Source organism: Petaurus breviceps, unplaced genomic scaffold (genome assembly GCF_028583685.1).
Source record: "Petaurus breviceps papuanus isolate PSGF00001 unplaced genomic scaffold, PetGlider_PUasm1.0 90804, whole genome shotgun sequence".
In the NCBI taxonomy this organism is placed as follows: Eukaryota; Metazoa; Chordata; class Mammalia; order Diprotodontia; family Petauridae; genus Petaurus; species Petaurus breviceps.
The window spans coordinates 19259077-19286944 of NW_027187348.1; the positions used below are offsets into that span (position 1 = coordinate 19259077).

General features: G+C 39.1%; 1 long non-coding RNA gene across 1 annotated transcript; it reads right to left on the minus strand.

Moving 5' to 3' along the window:
* Nucleotides 1-362: 362 nt before the first annotated feature.
* On the minus strand, nt 363-27258 carry LOC138147743 (uncharacterized). The gene is made up of 3 exons (XR_011164873.1): nt 27106-27258; nt 1296-1390; nt 363-1121 (listed from the first exon to the last, which is right to left on the minus strand). It is a non-coding gene; the product is annotated as an uncharacterized lncRNA (long non-coding RNA).
* Nucleotides 27259-27868: the final 610 nt, after the last annotated feature.

The following is a 27868-nucleotide window of genomic DNA, read 5'->3' on the forward strand; positions in this document are numbered from 1 at the left end:
GGTGAAATTGTGCCAGAAATATCTACCAGTGGCAACTGCTCAAGAAAGCTGGGCACCATGTTTATTCAAATGTAACCCTTACACAAAGTGTTATCAAACTTGAAAGAGCAGCCACTATACATAGGGATCCCTGCAGGCTGCATGTTGATTGAGAAAACCACATATTAACTTTATCTATATTCTATTTTATTTTTATTTATTTTGTTATATATTTCCCAATTGCATTTTAATCTGGTTTGGGCAGCAGGGCCATGTGTTTCACACCTCTGGCTTAGAGCACAGAAAGTTTAAGTGACTTATCCAGGGTCATTCAACCAGTAGGTAGCACTGAAACCTGGATTTTCCTGACTTAGAAACCAGCTTTCTATCAACTGCACTATGATGCTTCCTGCACTAGCTTTTACTGTTGCCAAAATGCACTAAAAAGTATGTTACAGTATGATTCATCTCAGCATAAATATTTAAGATATTTTCATTCAATTAATTTAATTGTCTATGTACATAGCAGATATACATATGCATCTATAATACATATCTCTATGAGTATAAATATGATGATAACATGTAATGAGAGTGATTTTCTATCAGACATCTTGTTCATCCAAATGAATGCAGATTTTCAAAGCACTCACTTTGGTAGGTTTATATTTATTTGTAACAGTATGAATGAATGAATGAATGAATGAAGGAAGGAACGAACGAACGAATGAATGAATGAATGAATGAAATAACAAGTCAACAAGTATTTATTAAGTAACTTATTCTGTCTGAGGCACTGAGAATACAAATATAAGCTGAAAGATAATTCCTGCCCTCAATAAATTTACATTCCAATGGCTAAGATAACACAAAGGAAAGCTAAAATGGAGCATGAAGGCCGATAAGAAGTCATGGCAGAAAAAGTCTGAAGAATCAGTTACAGCCTGGAGAAGAATGAAGACATGGCAGGTCTAGGTGTGCCTAATAAATTGGAAATTTGGGTAGGAACCAGCTGACCATAGGAAATAGCCTCTGCAGTAAAGGGTACTTCCAATATGAGAAGTCTAGGGATGCAATGAACTTCTGCTGTGAAGATATTTCTATGGCAAGGTAGAGAAAATTCAGAGAGTCAAAAGTACATCCTGGAGTAGAATGAAGAAATAGAAAAAAAGAAAATACATTTATTAAAGCTATACATTTAGCATTGGAGATACAAATATAAGTAAACAAACCAGTCTTGGACAACACATGCCATAGAGATGGCCAAGGAGTGTTATAATAGGCCCACAATTTGGTAAGATAAGATCAATGCTCACTAGTTAGAGGTCCAGGTTCCAGGAACAAGAGGTTGCATTCCAATGCGGAGAGGCCAAAGAAGAGAGTGCAGGCAGCATGAAATGGTCTGGTGGACCTGAAACAAGATAAGATAAAAGCTTACCAGTCAGAGGCCAAGGTCTTAGAGATAGGAGTCCAAGTTCTAGTGAAAGGGGGCTAGAGTACAGACTTAGACATAGTTGCAAAATGATGGACTGCATAAGATAAGGTGAAAAATTACCAATGAGAGCCCATAGTCCCAGGGATATGTTTCTGGTTTCTGGTGAGAGTAAGATGAAGAGAAGACTGGAATACAGGTGGCACAGCTTAGAAATGGCCAGAAACTGGTGCTCTCATGGCCCAAAATGTTTGTGGAAATTCTCTTTTGAAAATTCTTTCAGGAACACATTAGAACTACATACAAACACACACATGAATATATATGTGTATATATTATATGTATATAAATTTATATATATATATACATATATTATTTTTTTTAATCAAATCTTATTTGGAGCCTAAAGTAGGATTGTCCAGATAATCACTTTTATATGTACCTGACTTGACTATGAATGACTTTTATCTGCTTCCAAAAATCAGCTTCAATGCTCAAAGGCTAAAGATTTGGGGCAAAGCAGTCAAAAATGCTAATGGGAGCTTAAGATGAATTAATAGTATGTTGTCCAGAATGCGAAAGATTATGGCCCCACCATACTTTGCCCTAGATCAAGGGTGGGGAACCTGTCTAGACAGACCGCATATGCATATGTTAAATTCTAGACACCATATTTAAGGATAAGACATTGACAAGCTAGAGAGTATACATTTTTAAAGGAACTATGGTGTGCAAAGCAATAGAGCCACAAAGATAAAAATATAAAAACTAGTTACTGCTCCTAAGGAGGTTATATTCTACTAAGGAATACATTAGGTACATGAAAAATGAATACAAGATTATATAAGGTTCTTTATATGTAAATATTTGCATGTTGCCACCACCCCCTCCCCCATGCCCACCACTTCAGACTGTGAACTCCATGAGGTCAGGGACTGCTTTTTTTCCCCCCCAATCCCCAGTCCTTAGCACAGTGCCTGGCATATAGTAAGGGCCTAATAAATACTTATTGCTAATTTGAGTATGAGAAAATACTAACTATGGGGGAGGAGAGGCTCAAGAAAAGTCATGCATGGGAGATGGCCGCTATGCTGAGGCATGATGCAAACTAAGGATTCTAGAATTAAAAATTAAGAGGCAATGCTTCCTGGCAGGAAGGTCAGCATGGACAAAGAGGAGGTGGAAAATGGAATGCCACATTTTGGGAACCCCAAGTAAGCCAGTTTGGACAGAACTGCATGCAAGCATGCAACATAATATTCCTGGAAAGGTAGACTAGAAGTAGTTTAAAAGTCAAGCTGAGGATGTACTTTCTTTTAGAAGCAACATGATGGCAATCTTCAAATATATTAAGGACTGTCTTAGAGAAGAGAGATTTGACTTGTTTTGTTTGTTCTCAGAAGGCAGAACTAGAATGAGTGGAAGTTTTATTCGATGTAATGAAAAAGCTCCTAAAAACTAGAGTTTCTTGAATATAAAATGAGCTGCTTTGGGAGATAATAAATTCCTCATCTATGGAAATTGTCAAGCAGAAGCTGAATGATCGTTTGTCAAGGAAGTTGTATAGAGACAAGAGTTCTCTTAGATTACATCGGAAGTACCTTCAAATTCTAAGATCCCATGACTCTAAAATGTACCCCTGAAATATGCCATATACTCTGAACATAATGGTGGAAGAGAATCCTTAATTTTTTTTTATATTAGTTAAATGAGTGAGTTGCCTTTCAAGGTTATTATGATGAATGACCATACTTGGACTGATCTGTTAAAAAAAATTACTTCATAGTGACACTTCTAGGACATATAGATTTGCTACACCAATTTACTTCTACGGTATTGATAACTATAATAGCAATACCTCCTGAGAATTTTATTCTTAAATGTAATAGCAAGGCCTTGAGTTCACTAACAAAGTGGTAAGAAAAGAAAATGATTGAGTAGGAAGAATCACACTGGGGAGTCTGCTTATTTAGCATTTCTATTCCACCTATTTCCCAAAGGGGCTTTAAAAATTAAAAACAATGTAAAACAAGATAATTGAAAATAAGGACATAATCCAAAAACTTAAGAGGCAGCAGAGGAATAGAGGTTACTAGGAATTTGACCCAAGTTACCTACTACAGTTGCTACTTAATTCAGCACTGAGCACCAGGGATCAAAAAAAATTCCCAACTATCTAGTCTGGTCAGTACTGTTTACTTTTGATGGATTCTGGCAGGGAGGGGAAGGAAGGTTAGGAAAAATTAGCTCAAATAATTAGGGTGCACAAGAAGACATCCATACAAACAAGGAGGAGGGAGTCAAGGGAGCAGCTGATGCTATAACTTCAGTCTCATCTGAACTGGTGAAAGGAAGTAAGAATACATACACACACATACACACACACACACAACTTGGCACAGAAATACATTTCATTCAGTAAGAAGATAGGAGGCAAAGGGGAGAAGGCAGATGGGGAATTAGAAGGATGGTACAACAAATGAAGAATTAGTCTTAAGCACAACAAACTCTAAGCATGTGCAAAAGTATTTATAGGTCTTTTGAGGTGTCAAAGAATGGGAATTCTGAAGGGATGCCCACAAATTGAGGAGTGGATATATAAGTCAGAGTATATAAATGTGGTGCAATACTTTTATGTTTATAAGATATGAAAAAAGATGTTTTCAGAGAAACATGTAATAACTTGTATGAACTGATGCAGAGTGAAGTGAACAGAACCAGGACAATTTACACAATGACAACATCATAGTAAAGGTAAACAACTTTGAAAGAGTTAAGAACTCTTATCAGTGCAATGACCAACAGTGATTCCAATGGACTAATGATGACACATGCTACTCATCTCCAGATAGAAAGGAGAAGGACTACAAGTACAAATGAGACTTTTTTTAACATGGCAATTATGGAAATTTGTTTTGATCATCTATACATCCATAATGGTTTATTTTTTCTTAGTTCACATTTGTGTTGGGGGTAGGGGAGGTTTGGGAGAAGAGAGAGAATGAAGATTTTTACTGACTGAAAACAAATAGAATATAATTATTTTTTCTTAAAAAGCTAAATAGAAAGTTGACTGGTCAGCAAAGATGGGGAGAAAACAATATGAAACCTCTTTGGATGATTTATAAAAGATACTCAGTTAAAGTTTAAAGCTTCACATCCTTTTTCTCCACTTGTAACTCTCCTTGCCAGTGGCATTCAGAAAAAGATATATACTCTCAGGGAAAAAGGTTGAATCATGTTTCCTGCAATTATCATATTTATTATAAAACTTAACAGGTGTAGGAGTAGTGTTGCTATTCTCATGATAGTGAGCAAGCAAATAGGTGTCAGTCACTCTCCCCTGATCATATTTTGTGGGCTAAATCATTCCTCACCCCTTTAGCCATTCCTTCTGAGAAGTGAAATACTCCCTTTCAATGTCTGCTTTGAACAATTATTTTACAAAAGCCTTATCAGCTAAAAACAAAACAAACTATAAACACCAAGGAGTAAACAGATATTTAAAAACAAGAATAAACCTTCCAAAGGGAAAGAATGGCAAGAGATATCAAGCTCAAGAGATCTCAGGAGAAAATTAAGAAGCAGAGAGGAAATAAAGGAAAATTTGTTTTATGTCTGCAGTCTGGATGGGTTTCAACAACTGCAGGATCCAACCTGAGAAACCATTTATGCTTGAATTCTCAATGTCACCTTCAATATCAAATCCTAAACTCAAGACTTCATGGCTATAGCCTCTCTGCAACATTCATGGCAACCAACCTCCCATAGCTTCTTCTTCTTGCATCTCTCTTGGCTTCTTCCTTTCTATATCCCAGAATTCCAAAGGATTCAGGAGGCTAACATGAAGATGAGTCAATCTTTCTGCCAATTCCAAGGTCAGGGGAAATCTGGGTAGTCAGGTAGAGGAAGATTTGTGCCTGAAAGTAGTAAGTGTCCATCTTCAGCATCCTGTGAGCACAAGCAAGGTGAGATCTTTGTTGTTGTCGTTGTTTTCCCCTTGTTGTTAGAGTTGTTTCCCAAGTTAATGCTAAATTGTAAACATCTGAAGGATCAATCTTCTTTGAATCCTGGTAATTCATAGCTGTACAGAATCATGTGGACTTTGTTGCCTTCTGGCTCTAGGCTTATTAGTTGAACATGTGCATATATCCTGAGGTGAAATATTGCCTGAGGGACTCACTCATGGAAGGACATTTAGCAGTTATCAAGGGCCACCCCCAGGATTGAGAATGTGAATAACTCATCAAGGCTTGGAGAAGACACCTCTGATAGAGAGAAGAGACCTCTGATACAGAGAGAGGAGATCTCTGATACCAACCCTTGTGAGATAAAGTACTAAAGGAAAGTATGGAGTTTCATAAGACTGGGATAGTTCTCGGTTATTTCTCAGTCATTGTGTTACAACTTCTTGTAGGGCTGGAGCTTGAGTGGAGTAGCACCAGCCCAGACTAAGCTGGAGGGGTGGAGGCCTTGGAACTGTGCTGTGCCCAGAGCCTGAACCAGAGTGGTACCTCCCCATGTAAGTCTGGGAAAGGATAAGCTGCCCCAGAGTTAGGGTGGTGCAAGTCAGAGATAGAAGCTGGGGGCAGGAGCCCCTGGAGCCTTCTGTGCCTAAACCCAGGAGGAACAAGGAGAGCTTGGAATGGAGCAGTCGTTACATGGAGCAGGAGTGAAGAGCTGCCTGTGTGTGGACCCTGGGGGGAGCTGGAAAAGGTCAGCCCACAGACTGCAGGAGGAGGAGCTATGGGGCTCTGAATTTAGCCCCAGGTCAAGATGAAAACTTTGCATCAAGGCAGGAGCAGTGAGTGTGCTTCCCTGTCATGTCCCCCTCGGATGGTTTGGGACCAAGTGGGAGAAGTTATCTATGATGGGAGGGGGGAAGTGCCATGGCCCCTGAGGACCCATCCTGTTGGCCCAGTTGCCCATCAGGACTTGGAAGCGGGGGCTGAAGCAATGTCAGGACTTGAACTCTTTGGCTCATCTGAACAAGTGTGCACCTGAAAGTGCCCGGTGCGAGCCCGCAATGGCAGCTTGGGGAGAAGGACACACTGCCAAGAGGACTTTACTTGGACACTCTGGATTATGGGGATTGTAACTGACTGTGACCTAGGGGTAGAGGGTGTTGTGTTCTCTGTTACCCCTGGGGATGTACTGTGTCTTAAGGGAAGACTCTGGCCCAGCATCCCCTAATTGTATAAACAAGTATTTTGGAATAGTACCTGAGCAAGGAGGAGCTCATTGCTCACTCCCCAAAGATTTTTACCCCCAAAAGCATGTATAAAAATAAGGTGGGGTTATGCTATGCTATGTTATATATTGTGCTATGTTACTGAATGGTATGTTTTGTTTTAGGCTTTGTGGTCACCCTGGTAATAAGTTGGTTTTTTTTGTTATGAATTGTGACTGCTTTATTGGCTCAAGGTTTAGTTTTGAACAAAAAGAGTGCTCATTATGCCTTGTGATTAGATCCTTAAAATTATTCACAACAGCAGCCCTCAAGTGTGCTGTGTTGGTTGGCATTACATTTCCCCATCTCCCTGGCAATGCCTAGAGGACAAAATGACCGAGACACTGGAATATATATATATATGCATACATACATGTATATGTGTATATATACATATGTATGTATGTATACATGTATATTATATATGTGCTACTAATCCAAAAGGTAAATTGTACAAATTAAAGGATTAAAGAATAAAGCTTTAGCAAACAAGTATAGTGAGGGAGGTCTACTTCCCTTAGCCTATCTCAGTTTATATAATTATAGAAAGTAGCAGACCTATAACAGAAAAGATGTGATAGTAACAGGCTAATGAAGTATTATGCTATCTATTTGTGAAGGGTGAAAAAAATTTTCTAAATTAGAATGGGACCTTGGCATTAGCAGACCAAAGATTGGTCACACTCCTCATAGTCAACAACAATATCTTTTACATAGTGCTTTTAGGTTTATAAAGCATATACTTACAACATTCCTGAGAGGTAGGTGATATAATAATATCAGATAAAACAGATAAGGAAACTGAGACAAACAGGTTAAGTGACTTGCTCAGAGTCACACAGCTAATAAGTGTTTGAGTTTGGGTCTTTGTGTCTCCGGGCCCAGCACTCTGTCTACTACTACTCCTTATGCCTTTACAAAGCTAAGTTCGCAATCGTACCCCACTCAGTCATCTTCTGTTCCTTAGATGAAAGTTTGTGAGATAAAAGTTCATGAGGTGAAGTTCCTGAGGCTACGGGTGAGGTGAAAGTTGAGGTGAAATTTCTTGAGACCCAGTGTACTTCCCAATGGCCCATTGACTGTTGACTCAGTGGAGTTGACCTGGAGGTGTCTACACTTCACTCAGGGCAAACCTCAGCCCCTATAGACCCTATATTTTCTGAGGTACTCTCAAATTGTCTTAGGAGGACAACTGCTTTACCCCTTTATTTGTGCTGCTCTATGTTCATTTCATGTCAATTTTCTGTCTGTTTGTAGAGGAAATCTGTAGAGTCTAAAAATTTCTGACTTACTCCACCATCTTCCCAGAATGCCCCCTGACAGGCCTAGAGACAATTCAGGTTCTAGGCAAGGAGTAGTTTTGTGTAGTGTGACCCCTAAATCTCTATCAGAGGGCATCAGGTGGGAAGAGAATTTTCTCTCCTTCCCCCTCACCCCCCATCAGTCATGGCAGCTTGCAGTAGAGCTATTGAACCAGCAGGAGATTCCACATCAAGCAGAGAGTAAACAGAGACAGAGACAATTAATGGGACCAGGAAGCAGCTTTAAGCATCATGACCTTGGCAGAAGAGAAGAGAGCCAATTGTAGATTCAAGGGAACATTAGCCCTGGCAGGTGGTAAGTGAGCTAAAGAGAGAAACAGGCCCAGAGATCCCAGCAGAGCAATCTGCCCAGCACAGATACTTCACCCAACAGGAAGCAGCATGAGATCTCCCTGAGAAAAGAAAATATAAGACCCTCTAATCCTGTAGACTGTATTTAGCTTGGCCAGATTTGTTCTCTATCTGAGAGTTTCACCACCAATGTACTGGAAGTTATACTTAAACTGGTGCTTTGTGTATTTTGGAAGTAATGTGTTCCTGGTTGATGGGAAAATGTTTGGTAGCTATTGTTCTTACTATGCCATCTTAGGGAAAAGGCTTTGCTTTACTCTAGTTGCCTTTTTTGGCTACTAAAGGTAAGAATAGTAGTGGGGGCTCATTTTAGGGGCAAGACTTCAGAGGACATCTTTGAACATGGAAATAGTTACCCCTCTAGGGACTCAACCTGGAAAATTGTGAGGTCAAGTTGGTGAGGTGGCTTCAGAAGGAGATACTCCACAAAAATAATAACAAAATGATCTCAGTAATATAAGTGGAAAGAGGTGGAAAAAGTGAGAAAGAAATGGGAAGAGGGGAGAAGAGGAAAGGGGGAAATTAATGATATATGAAACCACTACATAGGGCAAAATTTGTAAACATATCCATTTCTGCTTCAGTGCCATTCTCTTCCTTCCTGGCATTCCCTTCCTTTATTCAAGGAAAATATCAGCTTCTTCACTCTTACCCCTAAATGACAATATTCCCCATTGCCCCCATTGCAACATCAGGACAACATCTGCCTTTTCTAAAGCTAATCTTTCACTCCAACTCTATTTCCTATCCATCCCATCTCCATACTTTATCAAACTGTCTTGTTAATCATTAAACCACAGAATTTAAATTAATCTTAAACACCATCTAGTACAGATCCCTGCCATTAATCCTATATCTAATGAGCAATTTAAGGTTTATAAAAGACTTTTCCTTACCAAAATCCTATAAAGAACCTGTTCTAAGTATTATTATCTCCATTTTAGAGATGATAAAACTGAGGTTACTTCTCTCAGCCAGACGGAGACACTGTTGCCTGAAGCTGCTCCCATCCTCTGTTGACTGTCTTTCTGTATGCACTGAGGGACTGCCTCCAGAGAATATCCCTTCTGTTGTCGTTCATCTTTGATCACCCATAGGACCTATTATAGAACTTACAGGTATCTCAAACTTACCAAGTTACCTGGACATGCCCGTTCTAGAATATTCATTGGTTTAGGATCAAGACACAACAAACAAAAATAGGGGACAGTAATGTAACAAGTCACCTTGTTCCAACTCAGCTCTTAAGGAAACAGCTCTAATATTCCTATCTGACTTAAGCCACAAAGAGAACAAGGTAGGGCGTTCATTCCCTTTATGTATGCCCACTGTGTTTTCTCTAAGTGATCCTTGAGTCATCAGGTTTCCCAGCTTTGAAGCCAATTAGAAGATAGATCAGAATGCTATTAATATTTTAGAATTAGGTAAGACAGTTTATCAGATCATTTTCTGACAGCTGCTTTAAGAAGTGTTGAAAGAGAGCTGTATTTAGAATTGGGAGACAGGGTCTCAAATCCCATCTCTTAAAACTAAGTGTATGACCAGAGGCAATCCATCACCATGCAATGTTACCCTCATTCATACATGACCAGAAACAGGGCCACCCCAAACTTCCTTGTGGTCTCTTGGACTGAAAGCAGGCAAGAAATATCTGTACATGTTTCAAGGACTGATCCCCACTGACCAGTCCATACCTATTCCGTGTAAAATCGTATAGACATCAAAATTCCAAATAAAAAGGAAAAAAAAAATACCATCACACTGACAAAATGAAAGCATTATTCTTTGCCTAAAGCAATGGAAGGGGATGAGATGACCAGAATGTGGAGGAGTGGAAGAAGGATGCTGCAATTAGAACACTCAGACCTCTTGTCTCGAGAGGCTTTGAAGTTTCTTCAACAGTGTGTACTGATTTTGTAGCAGGCAGGTCAGAGCAGGTCCCAGGCATAGGGCTCTGCTCAAAGCTATTTGGGGAAGTGGGAGGAGGTCAGGGCAGGGAATACTGGGTCTGTGCTTAAATAAGGTTTTCTGCCTGTGCATAAATTTATTTAGCACAGCTAGCTGACTGTGAAACCTAATCTTGACCTGGAAATATGTAGATTAGGTCTTTTATATTCTATAATTCAAACTTTTTTTCTTTTCAAAACATAGATCACTCCAGATAAAGTGGAGCAGGTCATAAGCTCCACCCACAGTGTCTTTCTCCCCTTGTTAGGGCAGCAAGCATTTGGGGAAAGGTCGCCGTCACCAAAGGGGCAGGGCATAAGATTTGATCTGGTTATGCTTGGAAGATGAGGTGCAAAGGCCTTCAGTCAGCCTTGAATATGATAAAGGGCAAAGCTTAGACTGTGTGTGAAATGCATTACTAAAAAAGGCCCTGGGCTCAACTTCTGCTTATGGAAGACAAATCCACTAGTGGATTACCTGAAGATATATGGGTCAAAACTGCCAACCAGAGAGAGCCTGTTGAAAAGTATTGTTTAGATTTGAAAAGTCTAGTAGGGAGAGAAAAATGACTTTCTGGCAGAGGAGGTTAGGGAGGAAGGGAAGACCAAGGGCCGCTGTGTTTACTTTGCCCATGCAGGGGTGGGACTGGGGGATGGGGAAATGAAAAGCAGGGTGATTTGTAATTAGACTCAGAGAGTAGACAGTGAATCTTCTAAGCAGGAATGGAGGCAGCAAGACTTTTCCCCACGGAATTGAGACTTCACTACAGCAGCATCCACACAATAACATTATTTTTCTCTTTTAAATAAGATGTACATGAATGTTCACTTGCACCCAATTACGGTAATGCATGATTTCCATAAAATTAGCTTCCCCTGCTTAATTATAGTCATCTCAGGAATAAAGAGGAAAGGGCATCTTCTTTCCCACATTACTTTGCTTAACTCGCCTGCCTCTTCCTGAAAGATAACTGGTGCAAGCTCACATAAAAATATACTTCACAGTGCCTGGATTTTGCAATACATTTTCTTTGCTTCTGCTAGGATTATGTGCTATCTGAATCGTCAATGTCTTTATCTAGTCCAGGCAAAAGGAAACTGATTCTTCTGAAATTTGGATGAGGATAAACTGACTGGCTTTGTAGCAAAGATCCAGGTTTCAGAAGCTTTGCATACAAGGCAAAGTTTAACCCTCCAGTAAGGAAATAGGCAGAGGGTGAGGCGATATCGAGGGCTCCTGTTTTCCAGAAGCAGCTAAGAAAATTTTGTCTTCAAAGGACTAGCCAAAGCTGCTTTGAAAACAAAATGATTAAAGGCTGCCTCTTCTCTCATCCTACATCAGACACATTTCAGCACCCTGCCTTTCACCCCGGTATAGGAAGACAATTTTTCTCTGAGCATCACTTCAGATTGCATGTTAACTTGGAATTAAAAGTGAAGTCCACCACAACCCACACCAAAGGATGTTTTTTCCCCACCTTTGTCAGACTGGGTGCCAAAACCGGAACTGAAGAGGATTCATAGGGCTGGCATAGAAAGAAAGTGATTGAAGGCAATAAGGCCTAGCATCTGTATTTCATCATTATCAGTTCAGTGGCAATGGGAAAATGCTTCTAGAAGACTGGTCTAAAATACTTCAAGGGAACTGCTCCCCGTTACGAGCCCATCACAAACATGGATGTCTCCTCTGGCAATTGATCAGACCTCGTCTTACCTTGTATACAGGAAGAGCAGTTGTTTGAAAAAAACAAGAAGCATTTTATTAAACTTTTATTATGTGCCAGATATTGTGCTAAGTGCTTTAAAATTCTTAACTCATTTGATCCTCATAATAATCCTGGGACTTGGGTGAGATTATTGTCTCAATTTTACAGATCAGGAAACCGAGGTAGATACAAAGGTTAAGTGACTTTCCTAGACCATTAGTGTTTTTGTATCACCAATGCTTAGCACAAAGTTTGGCACACAGTAAGTGTTTAATAAATGTTAGTTTACTGATTGTTTTCAAACTCAATACAAAAATAGGGGATGAGAAGTGGGTCACTGACTGCCAGTTGGCAAAGAACACATAGCCTTTCTGTTTAGCGGACAATACCCAGATCCTACTTTGTGGGAACTTTGCCACTATCTCCACTCCAAAAGAAAAGTTGCTGCTTCATCTGTTTTTACTCCAGCCTTGTCAGTGTTTTTCCACAGAAGGTAACTCAGTAGCCCCCGTGCCAGCAAATGTATGGGCCTCATAATGCTCTGGTCTGTAACTCAGGGATTGAGACTTCACTTTGGCACTCAGGCAGCTAAGTGGTGCAGTGAATGGAGCATTCGAACTTGGAGTCTTGAGTTCAAATCCTGATTATACATTTACTAGCTGCTTGAGCTTGAGCAAGCAAGTCTCAACTTTTCTAGGTCTCACATTCATCTGTAAAATGAGGGGGTTAGAGGCAGTGGCCTCTAAGGTCTAATTATATGACCCTAGAAAGCTACCACTAAAGACGTTCCTCTGTGCTCTTTGGACTCACGCTGTCATACTCATGGCTGCCCTGAAATATGAAGAGGCTTTCAATTTTACTTGATCCTGTAGACCAGAGCCAAACAGATGGTCTCTAAAGTTCCAGTCCATGTATTTCCCCCTCATCCTTCTCCCACCACCCCAGTAGGTTGCTACTTTCAGGGGGATGAGGCTCCAGCACTCAAACAATCTGTTCTGGAATGTCCCCAAGGTCATAGCACTGGTCAAGGATGCCCCTACAGGTTTTGAGCAGTGCTTTGAACTCCAGCAGAATGGTTTGGTGTGGGAAGATCTCAAGGGACTTGAGATTCCGAGGTGAAATCTCATTGCCTGTCAGCTGCACGTTTTGAAACCTACATTTCTAGCAGCCTGTGGATGATGGAATCCAGGGTAAACTTCTAGCTATAGGATAGATAGATAGATAGATAGATAGATAGATAGATAGATAGATAGATAGATAGATAGATAGATAGATAGATAGATAGATAGATCTATATCTATCTATATAGTGGAACAATCCCAAGAGCCCACCCCCCTCCCTAGTCTTCAGCAGGTCAAAATGTACATTTAGAAAAATGGGATAATAAGGCATTGTGTTCCTGAAAAACTTAATAGGAAGGCAAAAGGGAATGGGTCAACCTTATTCCCATTGAATCTGGCTTGAGGAGGGAGTGAAATACACACTAAATAGGGTATGTCACCCTCCAGGAGAATAGGGTGGGGGGGAGGGGATGAGAGGGGGAATGATGGAAGAAAGGGTAGTCTGGGGGGGAGGGAAGTTGAAAGCACCCACTTTTGAAAAGGGAATGGGATCAGGGTGGAGAGTGGAGTGGGTGGGAGGTAGGATGGGAGGGAGGAAAGTGTAGTCATTCTTTTACAATATATCTACTATGTTGTTGTTTTGCATTAGCCACACATGTACAACCTATACTGAACTGCTTGTCTTCACAGTGGTGGTGGGTGACGGGGAAGGAAGGGAATGAATCTGGAATTGAAAGTTTTAAAATCAAATATTCAAATATATATGTACATATGTGTGTGTATAAATACATATATATATACTATTATTAATACCATCTTACATGTAATTGGGAAATAAGATATATAGGCACTGAGGCATAGAGATCCACTGGAAAAGTCAAAAGGGATATGGGAGAAAAATATGGGAGAGAGCAGATTGGAGGAGGGGATATCATCCTGTGGGACTGCTATTTTGGGGCAGTGGGTGGGGGAAAAGCGAGGAGAAAATTTGTAACTCAAAATCTGGCGGAATCGAATGATGTAAATCCGAAGTTAATAAATCATTTTTTTAAATAAAAAAAAGTTCAAAGCTCAGTTTTCTTTAATAGGAATGACCACAAATAGCACTTAAAATCATCTACATTATATGCCTATATAGTGGGAAATATTCTATAACATTCATGAATTAAACAAGGTAATTCATCAAATGGTAATATGAGAGGCAATGTTGTATAAAAAGGATGAAAATGAAATTAGAATCTGGAAATCATGATTCAAACCACATACCTATCATATCATTCAATCCTTATGTCATGTTGGGCAATCAGCTTAGCTTCCCTGACACTCACTTCCTCATCTATATAATGATAGTAAAACTTATACTTTGTACCTCTCAAGATAGCTGTGGGGATAAAATAAGATAATCAGCATTCACTAAGTCCCTACTATGTGCCAGGTAATGTTCTAGATGTTGAGGATATAAAAGACAAAAGTGAGATAACACCCCTACCCTCAAGGAGCTTACAATCTACTCTTGGGATAAAATACATATACTTGAGCAGCAGTCCTGGGGGATCATCTAGTGGCAGCTAAATGGGGTTGTGACTAGAGGGCTGGGCCTGGAGTAAGGAAGACTCACTTTCCTGAGTTCAAATCTGACCTTAGAGAGGTACCAGCTGTGTGACCCTGGGCAAGTCACTTAACTCTGTTTGCTTCAGTTCCTTATCTGTAAAAGGACCTGGAGAAAGAAATGACAAACCACTCAAGATTGTGATAATCTATGTAAAGTGACTTTTTTTGCCTTATAGTTGCAATGGCATGGTTTCAGTATAGTACAGTATTATAAAAATGTATCATTATTATAAAAGTGTATTTAATATATAAGGGAGAGGGGAGTAGAGGGAGTAGCCCAGAGGGAGATAGTACAAATATAATACAATAGCAAAGTATATACTATCCAAAGTCTTAAGTAAAAGCTTCAAACTACACAGAGACTTTTGGGACACCCCAAATAATGTGTATGTATATGTGTGCTCATGTGTGTTTATATGTATGTGTGTGTTGTTTGTTTTCACTTCTATGAATGAGCACATAAAAAAACATACTCATCAGGGTCATGGAATTTAGGAGGCCTTCGCTTGGGAGTTTTCACAAACATCTTTCAGGATAATTTTGAGAAGACTTGGGGCCACTCAATGTCTTTTTGAGAAATTGATCCAGAAATTGCTGCCTTCCTTTTCTCATTGCAAACTTCCCTCTAGCAAATGTTGTCATTAAAGAGATCAAGTTGTTGATCATTCTGTTGCTTCTGAAGCAGAGCATCTTTCTGCCTTCTCATACAGCCTTCTCATCAGCATTAGTAGCTTCATCTTGCACCTTGATGTTACATAAGGTATAACTTTAAAATTCATTACCCATCCTTTATTTGCACTGAATTTTTCATCCTTTGCTTCCTTGTTGCCTGATGCTTCATAGTATCAAATAAAAAAAAGGCATCAAAGCTTTGCTTTGAATAAAGGTCCAATTCAAAATCACATAGCATCGAATTTATCTCAAATCTACAAAATAAAAAATTCCCACCATACCTCAGTTAACATGTCCTTGTACATTCAATTTAATTCAGTTTAATACATATTATTAAGTGCCTCCTTCATAGGGATTATAGTAGGAGTTGGGGATTAAAAAGATAAAAATAAGAGGGGACCCTGCCTTCAAGGAACATACCTAATCTTGAAGAATGGGGGAGGTTGAAGTGATGGAGAGAGTCATATATTAAAATGATTATTAATTCAACTGTTGTTGATTATATTTATTAAGTCCCTGTATGAAAGAGGTAGGAGAGATACAAACATAACTAATAACAAAATTCTTGCCCTTGAGGAGCTTTTGGTCTAATTTAGTGATAAGACATGTAAACAAAGTAACATAATAAACATAATACGTTAGAAGACAAATATAGATAAATGGTCAAAATAGGGAGGATTAAGATTTGGGATTGCATATAAACATATGCTTTTACTGAGGTTTAATAGGAAGGTTTCAAAGGAAGATTTCATAATAGTGAAGACCCCTAAGTTATGCCCTAAACACAAGAAAGGATTTTAATAGTACTGCAGAGAGACAGACAGACAGACACCATTTCAGAAAAGGAGAATGATGTTCACAAAATGTAACATTGGAGAACAGCTAAGAATCCAGTACATATGAAGAGGAGCAGATTTAACTATAACTGGAGTGTTGGATTGAATTCAGGGTACAGAGAGTCCTAAATGATAAATTAAGGAGATTGTATTCTATCCTTTAGGCAATGGGGAGCCACTGAAAATTTATGAACAAGGGAGTTATATAATCATACTTGTAAAGAAGATAGCAAAAATCTAGATGAAGGAATATAGGGCAAAAGTACCCAGTTGCAGTGTTGATAAATACCTACAGTATACACAGTTTTGTCACTAGGTGGTAAAGAATTATACTGTGACTGACCTAAATATTAAGTGGACCAGGGAAAATTCTTGACAAGCAGGGACAAGGCGATTGAATTTGACCTGATGGACACTGTGACAGCTGGGTGCAGCCATGAACCTGAGTAACAAAAGAGCTGAAATAACCTTGAGCAATGGAAGCCTTATAGAACAACAGTAACCATCCTTTTAAGCAAGATGTTCTCCATGAGAGCAACAGCTCTGAAGGGAATGTTTGGGAGAAGAAAGACACAGCAGTGAGACCCAGATGGTTTCTGGGAACTGAAGCACAGCCCCAGGACTGTGAGTTGTCTGGGAAGAATGTTCCCTTTTCTAATTAAGGCATAGGGTTCTGTGGGAAATAGTATCAAGTAGTTAATGAGGGAATTATTCTTTTTAATTTATGTTACTATTCTAATTAAATGTCCATTTGCTTTGAATTCATGTTATTTGGCTTTGATCTGGCCTAGACATTCATCAGAATGGAAGTTTGAGACTATCTTTTGCCCTTCTTTAGCTTAGCACAGTGCCTGGCATATGGTAGGCACTTAATACATGTTTATTTCTTCCTTCCTTTCCTCACCTCATATGCACTAGGCACTGTGGGGGTGAATCAACGATACCTGATAACTGGTTGTTTGTTAGAGGGAAAGGGAAGCATCAAGATTATCATCATGAGAAGCCCAGCAAATGGTAACGCCCCCATATAGAAGGAGCAGACTCAGGCTAGAAAACAATTCACCTGGTTATAGATAAGCTAAGTTTGAGGTGTCACTGAGTATAAGCCCAAGCAAGATGAGATTCTTGTTGTTGTTTCTTCTTGTTATTGGAGTTCAGTTCCTCAGGCTCAAGTTAAATTGTAAAGATCTGAAGGACTGATATCCTTTGAACCCTGATAATTCACAGCTGTACCGAGTCAAGTAGGTTTCCTGGGGGCCTTCTTTGTTATTTATTCAGGGAGGTTGCCTTTTGCTTTGGAGGTTTGCTCATGAGAAGGATCTTTTGATTTCCTGGTCAAGACTCTGAGTAGCCTTTTGTTAAGAGCCCCCGACTACTCAGATGTTGTCTGTGCTCCCTCAATCCAGTGATGTATATAAAGTGTATAGCAAAATTGCTGTACTCAGACAGCTGGAACCCTGTTGGTCTTTGTGCTAATTTCGCTTCTTGTATTTTCTCCAAGTTCAGGGTGTTGACCTTTCCCCTGAACTAGTGAATGTAATTAAAGAAGGATTGTTAACCCCTTTATGAGCAGTCTTTCCTTTAAAAGCAGATCAAAGAACCTGTGCTGGCAGGCCATCTTGGTTATGCTAGGGTGCTTCCTAAAACACTGAGACATTTAATTGGAGCTATCCTGTTTATAACTGAAATTTGATGTCTGTACCACAGAAGAGAGTTCAGGTTGGGAGATATGGATTTGGACACTATCTGCATAAAGATAATATCTGAGGCTTTGGTATCAAAAAAGAATGTCAGGGAAGAGAGTGAAAAAGGGAAGAAAAGAGAACCAAGGACAAACTCTTAGGAGAGACTTTAAGGTAAGGGATAAGGAAAAGGAAGATGACGGGAAAAAATTTCATTGCATGTAGCAATCAGTATTGAATATAGCAATTCGTATTGCAAAGGAATATTCGATATTGCAACAATCTGCTGTTCCTCTTATCAGATATTTTTAAAGAACAAATACAATGTGTTACTCTAAAACATTAGAACAAATTTTGTGTTTAACAAATGTACCAGAACTTATATAACTACAGTAGATAACCTGGAAAGTTGTACTTGACAAAGAATTGGTCTTATTGTGGTGGGCACTCCCTTTAAGGTGGCTGATCACCACAAAGCCACACCTTCTCATCCTGTGACATGCTATGCCTATCTTCCCATAAGTCTTCCACAGGGGTCCCCGCAATGGGTTGAGTACTTTTCTCTGAGCATCTTAACATTGCAAAGAAACCAAGCAGCACACAGATAATCCATCTATTGTCTCCTTTGCTCAACTTCCATTTCTAGTCATATATATTTTTGCTGGTATCTCTTATGCTATTTCTGCTCAATAATTCATTATCATCCAAATGCTGTAGACTATTTATACAAATTATGTATCTATCTATTGCTTTTTAGGTGACTCACAGTTTTGGTTTTTCTGTGATTGTGGTATTACATGATTTGCAGCCATGTAACGTGACTCATGGGATATTGGTGTGAAGAAGACAGGATTTTGTTTCATGGAAAGGCTCCAGGTCATTGAGATTTCCCAAATGCAATCCAGCCCACTTTCTTCCTCCTATTCAATTCTGGCCCAGCTCATTGTCTCTCTGCAGTGTCTGTTCAAGACAGATGCACTGATGTACCAGCTCAATGGCCTGGGAATTCAACAACCATTTATTAAGTTCCTCCTTTTTCCAATGCACTGTGTTTATATTGTACTAGGCAGATAGAATGTAAATGTAAATAAGTGTATACAATAATTAATACATACAACATGTATACAAAGGAATACAAAGGAATTTCAGGAGCTAGAAAGCATTAACAACCAGAGGAATCAGAAAGACTTCCTTCCTGCAAAAGGTTGACCTGTACCTCAAAGGAGGTGAGTTTATGATAGTCATGGTGGACCACTTGTGCAAAGGCATTAACGTGTGGGATGGAATTGTGCCTAAAGGGAAGAGCTAGAAGACTTGTTCAATTGTAAGGAAGAGTGAAGGAAGGAAGAAATATGAAAGGAAGCTATATATTTACTTAAATAATGCTGCATCCCTTCTAAATGTATTTGGAAGTCCCCTTTTAGAATTGCTTTTGTAGATAGTTTACTTTGTTCGCAAGAAAATGAGTCTCAAGCTTTTATAGTCCCATGATACTCTCCTTTAACCCTTTTCCCACTTCTTCCCTTGAGCCTCTACTCTTCCTTTCCCTGTTTTGACCAATTTAAGTGCCATTCATTACTTCCTTCTCCACTGTATGATATAGCAGAGGACTACTGGACTGAGATTTAGGACAAACAGGTTCTCCTCATTGGTCCATATCTGACTGACTTCTATAAGCCACCTAATCTTCCTAAATTCCATCTTTCACACTTGCAATAGGGGGTCACTAAGAGTTGTACTACCTACCTTACTAAATTATGAGCTGTTACTACAGAGATGGACAGCTAGGTGGAACAGTGGGTAGAGTGCTGGACCTGAAGTCAGGAATACTTGACTTCAAATACTACCTCAGACACTTAGTAGCGGTGAGACAACTTAACCATGTTTGCCTCAGTTTCCTCATCTGCAAAGTGATCTGGAGAAAGAAATGACAAATTACCCCAGGATCTTTGCCAAGAAACCCCAAAAGGAGTTCACGATTGGTCAAACACTACTAAAACAACTGAACAAGAAAATAGGGAGTCAATAATAGTTGTTACCTACCTGACTAATTGTGAGTTGTTACTACAGAGATGACATGGTCTCATGTTATGAGTGTCAGGAAATCAGATGATGTGAGTTGAGATGGCACTTCCTTCAATCCTTTTTGTTTCCAAGAGGGAGTTACTGAACCCCTCTGAGCATCAGTTACCTCATTTGTAAAAAAGAGGATAATACAACTTATGTCACAAGACAAGGCTATTGTCAGGAAAGTAATTTGCAAAATGGAAAACACTGTAGAGCTGTACTTTATTATGCTTATGAGCTAGATTCAACTACCTGAAGGTACCCAGAGACCTGATACTGACAGGACTTTAGACATAAAAAGAGATAGCTGGGGAGAGAGGTGCTAGGGGGCTAGACAGACTGGGAGCCACGGGAAAAGTTTCTATAGGCAGCGATCTGATTTGTCTTGAAGGGTAATAAATGAAGTACAATAGAGATCCTAACACAAGAGGGCAAATTAGACATAAGACATTGGTTTCAGTTCCGGTTATTACATTATAGGAAGGAAGGTGATTAACATGCCAGAGAGTATTTTAGTAAAGGAAAACCAAGAATGGTGAAGGGATCAGAGATCATATCATATGAGGATTGATTGAAGGCACTAGGGATGTTTAGCAAGGATAGAAGATGTAGAAGGAGGAGAACACATGAAAACTGTCTACAAATATTTGAAGGGCATGCAAGAGACATTAGATTTGTATTATTAGGTCCATTTGGGAAACTAGGAATGATGGGTACAAGTGGCAAAGGGGAAAATTTTTGCTTGATGTTATCAAATATTCCTAATAATTAAAGCTGAAATAGACCATGTTGGGAAGTAATATACTCTTCCTTGTGAGCAAAGTTTAGGTGTTTATTTGTCAGGTGTGCTAATAGAGGGATTTGGGGTGATATTGGTTAGACCACATGGTCTCAGACATCTTTTCCAGCTCTGAGATTCTATGATTCTGCAAAATTAGGTCATTTTTGTGTTCCTTGCTACATGTAGCTAAATGGATGATATGGATATAATTGACTAAATGCCATTTAAATTGAAGATATTTGAGGACTGAATGTAGTTTATTTCTGAAAGGAACCAAAAAAAAAAAAAGCTGTGCTGAAAATAGAGGCTCCGGCAAGTGATTAAGTATCATCCCTCTATAACTTTCTTTAACTAGGCTCAAGCAGTAGGTCAGAGGCAAGGTTCTCAGTATCCTCCCCCAGGGTTATAGAGGAGCATGGAACTGATCAGATAGAACTTATTGCCATTGTGCTGTGTCATCTATCAAACTGGCACCTTCAACTCATTTTAATGATCTTCCAAGACGTGCTCATACAGGACTGTTTTAGGACACTCAACACCTTTTCAACTCCCAAGGCTGTCAATTAATGTCAGTATGACACTTGTAAGTAATATATTTCACTTTGATACTTAACTAAAAGGTGCGGGGAATATGAGTCTACTGAAATTATTGTTTGCTGACTATAAAAAGCATGGTAAGTCAGCCAGGTGGCCCAGCAGATAGAGTGCTGAATTTAGAGTCAGGCAGATGTGAGTTCAAGTCTTGTCCCAGACTCTTGTGTGTCTCACATGAATCTGTGTGATCTTGGGGAACTCCCAACTTATCCTAGCCTCAGTTTCCTCAGCACTAAAATGGGGATAATAATGGCACCTTTCTCGTAGAGTTATTGTGAGGATCAAATGGGATAATATTTGTAAAGTACTTTGTAAACCTTAAAATCCTATACAAATGCTAGCTTTTATTATAGTAAAATGATGCCTTAAAAGTTCTCTCCCTCAATAAGGTGATGCAAATCTCAAAATCATACCCAGTTCCTTAAAAGATGTAGCAACAGAGATAGATCGTTTTGGTCAACAACTCTATGATTATTAATCTTGAATAATGCCTAAATCTTCAGGACATAAAAGTTATAGAGGATTGTGGAGGATGTCAGGTGCAGTGTCCAAATGGAAAGAAGGTTCTCTAGAAATGGTGAGGCTTTCCAAATATTTCTGTTTGGGAGCCACATTGTGCTGATTGTGTCATAACTCCAAACATTGCAAAGTGTCCTAAATGCCATCTAAGGGCACTCAAAAAGAATTTGACCTAACTTTCTGAATAGGAAAAAAAAGTGAATGAAAAATGACTTTTGTCCAGACTATGATATACAGTTTAGTGGACAACTCATAGACTTGATCCTTTGGTACATTTATCTTTGGCAGAAATTCTGCATGAACATGAAGTTAGACCTGGAAATGATCAAGGGGAAGAAAGTTGACTGACTGGATTAACTTTGGGAAACTGGACACTATTTTTAATTGCTCCATGGTTCACCAATAATCAAAGGCCATATTTTAAGAATACTATACTTCTGAGGAAACTGTAGGAATATTCAAAGAATATCAAAGTCTCTGACAAATTCAATTTGAAAGGCACCCAAAGAGAGGCAGATGATGGGCATCAATAAGTCACAACACATTAACATGAAGGAATTGTGCAAGACAAGGACAAAGGTCATCATCAGAGATTTATGACCAGAAAAAGGAGGAAGAAGGTCAGTCAAGTGGGAGAGCAAGGGATACCAGAAAGGAAATCTTCATGCTTCATAAGTATCCATTTAATGACAAGAGATCTGGAGTAATTGAGCTCATCATCAATTTAATTTGAAAGTGCCATAGTAAAAAGAATGTGTTGAATTTGAAAGGTACTTGTAATCAAAGATTCATTTTGAGATGACTCCTTTTATACTGAATATAAGCCAACGTAGCTGGCCAACAGAAAAGACAGTGTGGCACAGTGGGAAGATCACTGAGTTTAGAGTCAAGGGACCTAGATTCTACTTTTGGTTCTGCTACTTATTCAGTGACATTGGGAAATCATTTAATCTCTCTGGCTTTCAGCTTCTTCATCTGCAGAATGAGAGGGTTGGCCTAGGCCTAAGGCTCTATCCAGTTCTAATCTTTGCCAGATAGCATGCCACAAATCACACTGATTGCCAAATAAAAATACAAAAGTATCACCACATGGAGCTCCCATAGTCTTTAACAGTCCCATTGGAAATGCTCAACCTATCAACAAATCTAGGAAAGAGAAGAAATGAGAAGCATTCTCTCTGAGTTGTTTATTTCAAGTTAGTTTACCTCTTTCACTGACTGCCTTTTGAGGAGAATGATACAAAAATAGAAAATGTCAACTCCATAATAATATTTAAAACTCCTGAAATAAAAACTTAAAATGAGCTTTGCTTTATGAGAGGTCAGTTGTAAATGAAGCTAGTCTTTTTTAACTTTATACCTGTGGTTTCATCAGTGATGGGAACTCCCAGTGTAGAAATGCCCTCCAGCAAAGGTGATCAGCAACTTGTCTGTAATTTATCATCTAAGAGACTGGTCAGGGCTACTGAGACTTGCCCATGGTCAAATGTGTGTCAGAGTATGAATTTGAGCTTTGCTCTTACTGACTTCAAGGCTGCCCTCTAACAACGATGTCCAGCTACCTCCAAATGAAACACAGAGATTGGAAATCATTATTGCAAGAAAATGCAAACATCCATTTCAGAGCATGACCTGCCCCCCCCCAACTGTGAAAGATAGTCTCAGATTTCACCAGAAGAACTTACTCTGGAAAAATAGAGAGAAGTCAGGTGAGTAAAGGAAGTTATAAATGACCTGAATTAGAGGCTCTACATTGTGGTCCCTGCAGGTTTTAAATTTTCAAATAAAAGAAACCCTCTCATTTAATGGTCAATAAAAATGACTAGTAGTTAAAAGACACTGAATCTGTCAGACACAAAATGTGCTCTAGAAGAAAACCTATAAGATACTATAGGTGATCAAACTATTTTTAATTTTATACATCTCTATATTGTGTATTTGCACATTTATTATTAAATCTTAGTTACTCTTTGGTATAAGAAAAGTAAGGTCTAGTAAGATTTAATTGGGCTATATTTGTTTTCTGAATTAGATCCAACACAAACCTGTCCCAGGTCCAATGAACAATTCCAAAAAAAAGACCACGATGGCAGTACTGTATTAGGGCCTACAAATTCAGTGCAAGGGCAGGTTTAGCTAACTATGAAGGGATTAGCCAACTGCGATCATCTCTACTTTGAACATATTTGAGCCAAAGCAGAACATTAGCAGTGCACTTTTCATATCTGGAGTAGACTTTGTAGAATTAGGTAAAGTGCTCTCAAAAGAAATTGCAGAAAAACTGTTAGGACAAAATATCTTGTGAATAATGCCCACTACTTTTGTTTGCTCTTTTACATATGTACAGTTGCACTGTGGTCTCCTAAGTGTATAACATTTTAGTCCCTGAATTGGTTATTTTTGCTAATTTGCAATCTCTTGCCCAACATGCAATGAGAGCAGGGAAGGAGGAGAAAAACCAAAATTCTTTGAGGGTGGAAAGTGATCACAAGATGGTTGATCTTCTGAGCCTTGCAAAGGTACCAGGGAGGCAGTGTGGTGGCACATAGAGATTGTAGCCAGAGAACATGCCATGTTGGCACTTTGGCAGCAGGAGATCCTGGCACTGAAGGAAACATCCCATGTGAAGCACAATCTGTCCTGTTTTATGATGTGTTTCAGAGTCACTTGCATGTCCTAATCACTTTCTAAGGTGTGATCTATTCCAGGGAAATAGCTACAACAGACATATACAATAATAGCAGAAGCTTGCTGAGTGAGTGCCAAGGTGGGACAAAGCAATTGTATATTTAATATTGTTTGGGATTACTGATGGTGTTTACATTGCCTGGGAGAATTGGTGAGGTCTATACTTAGTGAATCAAGCTCAATGATCATGCATTAGATGCTGCAATTCTGGGCTTGACTTTTGGTCTATGAAGCCCTAAATAGTGTGGGCCTATTATGTCTAAGAGACTGCCTGCTGCCCTGTGGCTCATTAGAGCCCCTAAGATCAGCAGGATTAGACTTGCTGACCATTCTAAGACACACACTTGAAAGGGGAAATCTTTTCTCCATGGAATTGGCCTTGGTCTTTTGTAGCACATTTCTAGTCATTTTCAAGGTGGAAACGAACTCTTGCCCCATTTTAGTGGTGTCATACTTAGAGTAGAGTTGTTTATTACCAGAATATGAGGTGCTATGGGATGAGTTTCCCATTCTACTCAAGATCTCTTGGTATCAAGAGAGTTGTCTGACAATTAACTCTATGATTCAAGTATAGCAATGCAGAATAATAATTACTGTGAAAATTAATGGTTTAAAATACACAGGCTCTTTCTTACTTTGATGATTCCATGGTTTCCTCAATGTGGGGTAATCCCTCCAGCAATTCCGTTTCAGTCATTTCAACAGTTAATAAATACCTTCAATGGACAAGGAGCTATGCTAAGCGTGGAGTATACAAATGTAAAAATGAAATAGCCCCTTTCCTCAAGAAACTTACTTTTTTCCTAGGGGAGTGTAACACCAATGCATTATTTACAGAGCCCGTGGACATGATAAAGACTGTGACTATAAATATTATATGACATGCAATCACAAAATATACCAGATTCTCCAGGTAGATGATGAACTGAAGCATTTATTGAGATACCAGAGAATCAAATCCCAACACCAGTAAACTGATTCCATCATAGTACCAAAGACATTAAGAAGCCATAATAAAGCTGAGGGCCACAGCATCTTTCAGCCTTCCCACAAACCAATACAAGATCAATATCTATTCACAAGCCTATCTGACTCCTTGCCTGAGTTTCCTCTCTCCCCTATCATCTGGCTAGCTCTGACTCCCAGCTTCCTATGGGCTCTGCTTCCCTTCAGCAAACTCCTAACACCACAGGCTCCATGTAACTATATTTAGCTTATGAAGCTGCAGAGATTATCTGCACAGCAGGGAAGGTTCCTGTGGGCTTTGCCCCACCCTTTAGCAAATTCCCTCCATCACAGGCTCCCTGTGATTACCTTTAGCCTATCACAGGGCAGAGTTTACTTTAAAAGCAGGGGAGGTCTTCAACAACCCCCCCCCCCAGATCTATTAATGGGCAGAGAAGTTCTTCAAATTCCCATTCCCATTATGGGGAGATAAGATCAAAATCCCTCTAATACCTTCCCTATCCATTAAATACTTATCTATATCATCAACATCCTGGAGAACATCAACTGATTCTTTTAATATTAGAGTTATCAATGTAGCACTTGGGTTGTCCTTTGGATGTCTTGTTATATGACTAGCCCATTGCTTTTTTCTGGCCATCCATGTTCTAGATGTATTCAAAACTGATAATTAAAAGGAAAAGATTAAAACCATTGCTTTGAAGGCAAATCCAAAAGAGAAACACTTTAAAAATCAAAGAATTGCCCAGGGATAATGGGAGGGAGGGAGGAATTAAAATAACAAAGGTAAGAGTAATAAACAGGACAGGAGTTTAATATTAATTAATTAAAGGCTTCACAAAAAAACAATATATTCAAGAAAGTAACATCTTACTTTAACTATTCAGGCATTATTAATTCATTTTGTGTTCATTATGGTAATGTTGATCATTTGGAATTCATTTAGTGTTTATGTGGAGGGAATCACTACTTCTGCAAAAATTATAAAGTCATTCTGCATTCATGTGCTATTTTTAAAAATGCCACCAGAAAGTTCCTTTTTTATGTCACCCATGAAAGAAAATGCTCCTTTTCAAAAAATGGAATTTCATGTCTTCATTTTGTTTCAATAACCATTGGATTTTTTAAACTGTAATTTTTCTTTTTACTTTTTTTTTAAACAAATTCTCCTGGTGCTACAAAGTGCTAATTGTTTGTTTTTTTTGTGTGTTTTTTTATAAAATAAAAAGTATATAAATATAGGCTTTTTATGGGAATTTTTTTATTTGGTTACTGTCCTTTGACAGAAAAACAAAAGCCACTGTTGTTGCTTTAGCTTATCCCTTATAACAGGGAAGTTATTGAGTTGATATTTATGTCCAGAGCAGATGACACAGAAACAAACACGTTTGAAATACCATCTGCACTATGTTGATTTCTTTCTGGTAGGCACAATAGACTTGTTGAAGTTTAGCCTGAGAAGCAAAATCAGGCTTGAGGGGAGAGCAGGACTATGCCTGCCTTAGAAGAATAGGCAAACATGTTTTGTTGAATTTGGAAATTGGGGGTGCAGAATCTGGCAGTGTCCTATGGAACCTTTCCATTTTGGCAGATATAGCTCTTGCTGCCTTTTGGCCTGCCATCTTCTAGACTGCCCACTTGGCCACATGCCCCAGTGCCTACCTCTCCTTCCAGTCTGTAATCAGGATTACACAGCTTCTCCATCTGTTGCTGGTTGCCAACCTGCTGCTTAGGAAACCCCAGAATACTCTGCGCTGAATGATGTGGGAGTGGTGCTCTTCACAGCGATTTGAACTAAGACGAGAAAGCAGCTGGGGGGGAGGAAAGCTGGATGAAAGAACCTGGCCAGAGTTACATGTTCCTTCTAGAGAAGGCAATCTCAGGGGTTCAGTGGAAGGTACATATCACTGGAGTTGTTAAATGCCATAAGGCAAGAAGATGTCAGAGATCCCACAGGGAGCATGTTTCCAGGAGATGAATTTGATCATAAAGAAAAGGAGAACAAAAGCATTCATCCACAGTCCAGTGGGGTGGACTCTTGGTCCAAATGGGATTTAACTCCTGAATCTACCACTGACAGCAGCTAGGGGATGAGAAAGTTAATTACTCTTGCTCTGCATGAATTCTTCTACGAGTACCTGCCCCTTCTATCCAGAAGGATGTCTTAAAAACAAATTATCTTAGAGGGGCAAAGCCCCTTTCGGAAGACACATGGAAGATAAGTTAAAATCTTGCTTCCTAATAAGGTCAGAATTGCTTCACATACTAGATATAGTGATAATAAGATGCACATAAAGCAACTGTGACTATACTGAATAATTTTTTTCCATTGATTTCTACTGTAGTCTTGCAATTAAGGCTATAGATATAAAAGCTGGAAAGGACCTCAGAATTTCCAAATCACAGAATCTCAGTTAAAAGGGCT